This window comes from Silurus aristotelis (assembly GCF_946808225.1).
Source record: "Silurus aristotelis genome assembly, chromosome: 1".
In the NCBI taxonomy this organism is placed as follows: domain Eukaryota; kingdom Metazoa; phylum Chordata; class Actinopteri; order Siluriformes; family Siluridae; genus Silurus; species Silurus aristotelis.
Genome location: NC_139574.1, coordinates 11311572 through 11320901, shown reverse-complemented (window position 1 = coordinate 11320901; position 9330 = coordinate 11311572).

Here is a 9330-nt window from a genome sequence, read left to right as displayed (position 1 = left end):
CACATACACACACACACACACACACACACACACACACACACACACACACACACACACACACACACACACACACACATTTACTTTTTTGGAGCATTTCTCTTATAAAAACAAACAGGCAAAACATCTATAACATAGTATAAAACTGTAAAGAAAGATATATTGTAACTTACAGATGTGAAATAGAATCCCCATGCAGATCTTCATGTCTCTGTTGTTACCCGCCACCAAGAATAATTTCCACATCGCTGCTTTGTGCAAATCTCAGATAAAAAAACTTTTTTGACTGTCCATTTTTTTTTTTGGTTTCTTATTTTTGTAAACAAAGCACATTTAGCATGAGCTATAAACAGCTGTTTGTGCCGAACTGAGAGCTGCATCACTTCCTGGTTTGTGTGCACATGTGCTGCTTCGACTAGTAATAGTTTGTAAAGAGTAATCAAACTAAGACTCACACGTGGGGAATAAAATCCTCCTATATGTGCTGAAAATAAAAGGTTTAAAATGATAGGTGGTGCATATTAAAAACATCATGACACCTGCCTATAGAGAGGAGACACAAACCAAGATTCCACCTCTTTTACTTTTTAATATTTTTTTTTTGTTTGTAGTCTCATTTGTTTTGTGACACTAAACAATAGCCGAAGTTCTGTGACATAAACAAAAGAATATCCATCTAAATTACAAAACTATTGTTTGGTTGGAGCAAAAATGCTTTCAGGCATGTTGTTCAGTTGAGTTCGGTGGCTGAGAAGTGCAAAACACATTAACAAATCAAAAAACAAATTAACAAATTAGAAAACACTAACAAATCTGAAAACAAAATAACAAATCCAAAAACAAAATAACAAATCCGAAAACACAACGGCAATTCAGACAAAACAAAAAAGGTTGATATAGTTTGTGAACGGAACACATTGACCGATCATTGAACGAGACACCTGTCATTCAAGATATACAGGAAGTATGAAATCATAACTTTGTTCCTTGTACATGGTTAAAGTTTACTTTAAACTATTTTTTTTTTTCGATTAGTTCACCTTTAATATAAGAAAATAACAGAAGTAAACATTGGCAAACAAGGAGAAACTGGAATAATTTCAAAGCTACATTGAGGAAGGACATTCATATGCAGTGATGTTGGAGATGCTGCAGTACATCATGACATAAAGATTAGTTTGTACACTTTTACACAGACGTTCCAAATTTCTCCTGCTGCAGACTGTTACATCAGACGCTTTATGGTCTGATATCCATAATTGGCTTTACACAAAAGTTCCCTATCTAAGAAATGTCACTGTGAATTACATTATCTATGGACTTGTAATGAACAATAACAAAGATCACTTTCTTGTTAATAATATACTTCTGATGGGAAAATTTAATATACAGAAATTGAAATACTTGAAAGTGAAACCAACGTTTTTTGCATTTTATAATAAGTATATTTCTTTTACAAAAGCCTTTAAAGTATTTAAAAACTCAAAAAATATCAAAAAATATGATTTACAGAATAACCAATAGCCCTTTTTATTTTTATCATTTTTAATTTAATTCTATTATTATTATTATTATTATTATTATTATTAATATTATTATTATTATTATTATTATTATTATTATTATATATTCTATTTATTTATCAATTTTTTTTACTCTTTCCCCTAAATATGTGTATATATTTGTATTTTCATGCACCTGTTCTGTGTATTGTAATGTAAATTGTACTTGTTATTGCCACGTTGTTTGTATATGTCTAATTAGTTAAAAAAAAAAAAAAGACTGTTGTACTTCCTGTATAGCTTGAATGACAGGTGTCTTGTCCAATGATCGGTTAGTGTTCTATTCTCAAACTATACCTAACCCTTTTCCGGTTTGTCTAAATTGTCGTTGTGTTCTCGGATATGTTAACGTGTTTTCGGATTTGTTCATTTGGTTTTGCATTTGTTAATTTGTTTTGCACTTCTCGGCCACCATAGTGGAGCCTTATATTTCCTAATAAACCCGGGATTAGCAGCAGTGGAAGTGTTTGTGACTTGTTATTACAATAATAATGTATGTAGTGCATTTTTTATGCATGTTGTTTGTGTGTACTGCTTACACACATTCAGCACATACATTCATTATACGTTTTCCATTGCGACTGACATCGCTGCTTGAGGCTTAGACTTTTAGTATGATGTTTAGTAAGTCATGGTTACTTTTCTCCCTTTTTATTTAATCTATTGCAAAACACTAACACCAGTGCTGGGCTCATAAATAAGGGGTTAAGAAAGTAATCCTAATACCAACTCATGTGTATAAAAGACACCATTTTAGATTAATCTCTTCTATTCAAACCTCTCCAACACCATGACCTAAAAACATACAGCCTAGGCAAAAACCTGATTATCTTGTAGCCCATTCTAGCCTTGTGCAGGTCTACAATGGTGCTCCTGATGTCCTTTGATAGCTTGTTGGTCTTTCCAAAAGTGGTGGAGAGGTTTGAATGGAAGACATTGATTATGTAACTGGTGTCTTTTAAACACATAAGGAGTTGATATTAGAAGTAATTTCTTTCTACAGGACTAATTTGGGTCTGTGGGAGTCAGAATTCTTGCTAATTTGGCATTTATTTCACTTAATCATATTATTTTTTTATAACCTTTCTTTAATGTTTCTTATGGATTTTTCTGTCTGTCTCTGTAAAAATAAACGTACCATAAAAAGTCTAGACTGTTCATTTCTTTGTAATGGGGTAAACACACAAAATCAGCATGGGATGACTTGTACTAAGTTACCTAAGTTCTACTAAAATAAATTGCCACAGTATGTGCTTTGTGGGCTCAGTTAGTTAATGTTTTGCTGTAAAATAGATTGACAGACAGATAGAAAGACAGATATAGGTAAACAATTCATAACTATTATTTTATTTAATTAAATAATACAATACATTATTATTATTATTTTTACAAGTAGAATCTTATTTAGTTACATGAGCAAAGCTAACAAGACAGACATGTCTCTTAACTGACAGCATCACTCAAAAAGACAAACATTGGTTCCAATTTCCACCCCCTCCAGAAGTTATTTTTGTGCTGCAGAATTAACGATTTCAGCCGAGCTGCAGGTCATCCATACAAGTGTATTGTAAAAACTGGTGCACCCTTTGTACAATAATATGAAGTTTTATTTTGCCTATTTGTATAGCATGGATATGTTTGTTCCATTGTTCCATTTTCCATTGTTAACAGTGAAACTAATATTCTTTAAAACCATTTTTTAAGTCCAAGTCAAAATTTAAGAATTAACCCCTTTTAGTAGAGTGGGGAAATTGACACTTCACAGACATTTCTTCTTGATGGTGCTATATTTAGTCTCCTTCACAGAGAATTTCTGTCTGGTAAAAGAAAAGCCACTTTTTTCTTATTGATTCCTCTTGGACTGTATATGAAGCTCATTTTTTGGGTCAGGTCAGTAAATGATATGGTCAGCTCAGGAAAAAAAATCACTGTGAACTTCTAATGTCCTGCTAACCCTACAACCTTACTCAATTGTGTTTTTAACTTGTGGAAAAGACAGGCTGCAGTTTTTTTCTGTCTGGGATCTGTCAGATATACAGTACCTAGTCCTTGCAGACAAACCCAATAACACCATATAACCCTCTACTGAATTGTATGCTTCACCAGTTTGGCTGTGAGTTAATCCTGGTTTAGCGATTTCAGGATGCAAATGTTGCACATTCCACTTCTAATCATGGATAAAAATTGTTATACTTTATATCACCCAGTATATATGCACATCAGTATTGCCATTTTATCCATTAATTGAGGAAATACCACAGGACTCAAAGCAAACTGAATTGAAATGTAACTAATTGGTGTATTTTAAACTGAATGCTGAAGTGATACTGAAAATGTGTTTGGGTTGTGGTGAAATGGGAATCTGGCACTATCCCTTGAAAATCCAGTGCTTTCATTGAGGTATTTATCAACCGAAAGGCACACACAGGGGCATTTGGGGAAGCAAATACAACAAACCACCTTGTATATGCCTAGCCAATAAAATTGGTACATAATGCAACAGTGACTTCTAAAGTCTGAGGTGACAAAACTCAGAGGTGTGAACTTTACTAATGGAGGGCTGGGGGAAGATAGAGATGCACGTAGAAATAGTTTTCTAAATGTCTGGGGGAGGGTGCCATGTAAGTTTCCATGTAAGTCTGAGCATAATGGTAAATCAATTCTGGCCAGAAGAACCATATTCATTTAATCATTAATTATTTTATTTATCTTCAGTAACTTAATTACCCCAGCCATTATGGATGCACAAGCCAGTGCACTCTTAGTGCCGGTCCCAAGCCCGGGTAAATGGGGAGGGTTGCATTAGGAAGGGCATTTAGCATAAAACATGTGCCAAATCAAATATGCGGATCACAAATGAGAATTTTATACCGGATCGGTCGAGGCCCGGGTTAACAACGACCGCCACAGGTATCGTTAGCCGACAGGGTACCGGTGGAAATTGGGCTACTGTTGGCCGAAGGAGGAGAAGGAGAGGAGAAAGACGTCTACAGAGACGGCAGGGAAAGGAGCAGTGCAGGAGAGTGGAGGTTCGGGTTGGTACTTTAAATGTTGGTACTATGATGGGTAAAGGGAGAGAGGTAGCTGATATGATGGAGAGGAGAAAGGTAGATATGCTGTGTGTTCAGGAGACCAAGTGGAAAGGGAGTAAGGCCAGGAACATTGGAGGTGGATTTAAACTGTTTTATCATGGTGTGGATGGAAAGAGAAATGGTGTAGGGGTGATTCTGAAGGAAGAGTACAGTAAGAGTGTAGTGGAGGTGAAGAGAGTTTCTGATAGGGTGATGATCGTGAAGGTGGAAGTTGAAGGGATGATGATAAATGTCATCAGTGCCTATGCTCCACAAGTTGGCTGTGAGATGGAGGAGAAGAAAAAATGCTGGAGTGAATTAGATGAAGTGGTAGATGGTGTACCTAGGAAAGAACGATAGGTGATTGGGGCAGACTTTAATAAGCATGTAGGTGACGGAAACAGAGGTGATGAGGAGGTGATGGGTAGGTATGGTTTTAAGGAGAGGAATGTGGAAGTGCAAATGGTGGTAGATTTTGCTAAAAGGATGGAAATGACAGTGGTAAACACTTATTTTAAGAAGAAGGAGGATCATAGGGTGACGTATAAGAGTGGAGGAAGGTGCACACAGGTGGACTATGTGCTATGCAGGAGATGCAACCTGAAGGAGATTGGAGACTGTAAGATGTTGGCAGGGGACAGTGTAGCTAGACAGCATTGGATGGTGGTCTGTAGGATGGTTTTGGAGGCGAAGAAGAAGAGGAGGAAAGTGAGGACTGAAAGAAGAATAAGATGGTGGAAACTTAAGGAGGAAGAGTGTAGTGTAAGGTTTAGGGAAGAGGTCAGACAGAGGCTCGGTGGTGTTGAAGAGGTGCTGGATGATTGGGCAACTACTGCAGGAGTGATGAGAGAGGCAGCTAGAAAAGTACTTGGTGTGACATCTGGAAATAGAAAGCAAGACAAGGAGACGTGGTTGTGGAATGAGGAAGTGCAGGAGAGCATAAGGAGAAAGAGGTTGGCAAAACAGAAGTGGGATAGACAGAGTGATGAGAAAAGTAGGCATGAGTACAAGGAGATGCGGCAGCAGGTAAAGAGGGATGTGGCGAAAGCCAAGGATAAGGCATATGAGAAGCTGTATGAGAGATACCGATTGGCCAGGCAGAGGGACCGAGCTGGGAAGGATGTACTGCAAGTTAGAGCAATAAAGGATGGAAAGGGAAATGTGTTGACTAGTGAGGAGAGTGTGTTGAGAAGGTGAAGGGAGTATTTTGAGCAGCTGATGAATGAGGAAAATCAGAGAGAGAGAAGGTTGGACGATGTGGAGTTGGTGAAGCAGGATGTAGATAGGATTAGTAAGGGGGAAGTGAGAGCAGTGATTAAGAGGATGAAGAGTGGAAAATCGGTTGGACCAGATGACATACCGGTAGAAGCGTGGAGATGTTTAGGTGGAGATGTTTAGATCAGTCACACCATGAAGTTATGGAAAAGAGCAGTGGAAGCCAGGCTGAGAGAAGAGGTGACAATCTGTGAGCAACAGTATGGTTTCATGCCGAGGAAGAGCACCACAGATGCCTTATTTGCTTTGAGGATGTTGATGGAGAAGTATAGAGAAGGACAGAAGGAATTGCATTGTGTATTTGTGGATTTAGAGAAAGCTTACGACAGAGTGCCAAGAGAGGAGTTATGGTATTGTATGAGGAAGTCAGGTGTGTCAGAGAAGTATGTGAGGGTGGTGCAGGACATGTATGAGGACAGTGTGACGGCAGTGAAGTGTGCAGTAGGTACGACAGACTGGTTCAGAGTGAAGGTTGGACTGCATCAAGGATCGGCCTTGAGCCCTTTCCTGTTTGCAGTGGTGATGGAAAGGTTGAAGGACGAGGTCAGACAGGAGTCTCCCTGGACTATGATGTTTGCGGATGATATTGTGATTTGTTGTGAGAGTAGGGAGCAGGTTGAGAAGAGCCTGGAGAGGTGGAGATATGCGTTGGAGGGAAGGGGAATGAAAGTCAGTAGGAGTAAGACAGAGTACATGTGTGTGAATGAGAGGGAGGGCAGTGGAGGGGTGCGGTTGCAGGGAGAAGAGCTGGAAAAGGTGGAGGAGTTCAGGTACCTGGGGTCAACAGTGCAAAGTAATGGAGAGTGTCTTAGAGAAGTAAAGAAAAGAGTGCAGGCAGGGTGGAGTGGGTGGAGAAGAGTGACAGGAGTGATTTGTGATAGTAGGGTATCTGCAAGAATGAAAGGGAAAGTTTATAGGACTGTGGTGAGACCTGCGATGTTGTATGGATTAGAGACAGTGGCATTGAGTAAAAGACAGGAGATGGAGCTGGAGGTAGCAGAGCTGAAGATGTTAAGGTTTTCGTTGGGAGTGACGAGGATGGACAAGATTAGAAATGAGTTTATTAGAGGGACAGCGCATGTAGGATGTTTTGGTGACAAGGTGAGGGAAGCGAGATTGAGATGGTTTGGACATGTGCAGAGGAGGGACATGAATTATATTGGTAGAAGAATGCTGAGGATGGAGCCACCAGGTAGGAGGAAAAGAGGAAGGCCAAGGAGGAGGTTCATGGATGTGGTGAGGGAAGACATGAAGGTAGTTGGTGTAAAAGAGGCAGATGTAAAGGACAGGGTGGTATGGAGACGGATGATCCGCTGTGGCGACCCCTAATGGGAGCAGCCGAAAGAAGAAGAAGAAGAAGATCTTCAGTAACTTAATTCTGGCTATGGTGTATTCAGACCTTATCCAATGCAACACAAAGCAGAAGTAGCCTGCATCCTGAATAAGGACACCTGGATCACATACATTAACAAACTTATTCACACCTATGGGATACTAAGAATATCCACTTCATCAACTGCGATGTTTTAAGGAGGGTCGGAAACCAAGGAACGAACGGTTACTGTATTATGCTATTGCCCTGGCCAGAAAAGACACAATTATTGCAAGACTATTATTGCAAGATTCTACAGGGTATTGTGGCTAAAACAGCAGAAACCAATGCAGCTGATTTTTTAAGCTTCTTTGGTCATTCCATCTGCCACTCTTATTTTTTTAACAGACCACATAGACAAAGCTTTTGAAACCACCTATACACGTACATAAAATTTGCAGGACGATACTGCCACAAAACAATTCGCAGAAGGCTGCCAGAATAAATGCACACCTGTGGAAATGATGTATGCAAGTGGTTACAGGAGATGCAATTATAATGCCAGGTGTGAACAGCTATTAGTCTTAGATGTTCAGATCACATGAGATGGATGTTACTCCCAGGTGTGGACAGGGCCAAAGGCACACAAGGAGAAAATGGGGAACTCTGCACAGACAGTAAGCCAAGGTCAGGATCAAACCAAATACCCCAGAGCTGTGAAGCTCTAACACTACTCACTGTGCTACTGTGCCACCCACTGGGTTGGTTCTTGTCCCATAAAAAAAAATAAATTACAGTCTATAGAGTTGCTGCATGGGTGAGATCCCTGTAACACTTTTGTAGTCATTTATTGTGAAGCCCAGTCTTTCCATAATGGCACCCACCTGAAAGGAATACTTTATTTGTGCCATGGATAGCACATTCTATACATCCATTTGGGCCATCCCCTGACAGAACGGGAAGTAATCGAAGTGGATGGTTATCCTCGAACTAACCTACTAACATAGGCCACTGAGGTCTTTTGGAAATCAATTAATTCCTCTGGGACATCTTCTGCAGCCATCTTATTCAAGAGGGTAGTGGTGACTGGTACTGTGTAGAAAAGGGGAGGTAATAGCCTCTTCAGCAGATCCCCAAAGTAAAAAAGAATTATTGACACTGTCAGTAGTCATTGCAAACTCACGTACAAAACTGTAAATGTTGAAAGTTGGTATAGTGACAAAGTTAGCACAAAACAAAAGTAAACTGATCAGCACCTATCTAGCTACCCATCACCATAACAAGGCCATATTGTGACAAAATAGTGCTAACAAATGTTTTATAATAGTTTGAAGCTATATTTTTTCGTTTTTGATTTGTTAATTGGAAACAATGCTTTGTAACGTTTTGCACTCCTTATTAAGGAGATTCTCCTTAATATCATTGTTTACTCCTGCAGTTAGTATTTACTATTAAATTTGAACATCAAATTCCATATTAATAAATCATCTGTATTATAAATGTTTTTATTTTTTTATCATTATGTTACTTAAAAAATGTTGAAAACTTACTGATTTTTGATGACACGTTTAGTCTCTTAAAAAGCTACAAATATGTTTATTAAGGTGGTGATTTAAATTAGCCATTGTGGGCTTTATTTTATTTATTGCTATGTAGGAACTCTGCCAGTAATATTTCCTTAAGTCATTTAATTTCCAATCGAGCCAAGAATAATACCAAGAATAAAGAATTAGCGTTTGATTAAATCCACTTTATAGATACTTGGACTATCCATTAAATACTATGAAGTAAGTACCTTTACCTTAGAAGCATACTTCAAAATATGTGACACATACCTCTGAAAATTGCACACTGCTTGCTTGGATCCTTCAAGTAAACCATGGAGATTCCTTGATAGCTTTGAGGTCAGGCAGTAAGTTACATCACCACTGCCAGGTCAGTCCATCCCACAGGAGGTGGGTGGTTTCGGCTAGCCATTAAATGTCCCTCCAAGTGCACTTTCACAGTGGAACAGGAGGTTCATACAAATCTCTGCTATTATATAATCAAAGACACTTTTCTTTTTCAACACATAAAATCGCTCAAGATACTCATAACCTCTCTTTTCATGTAC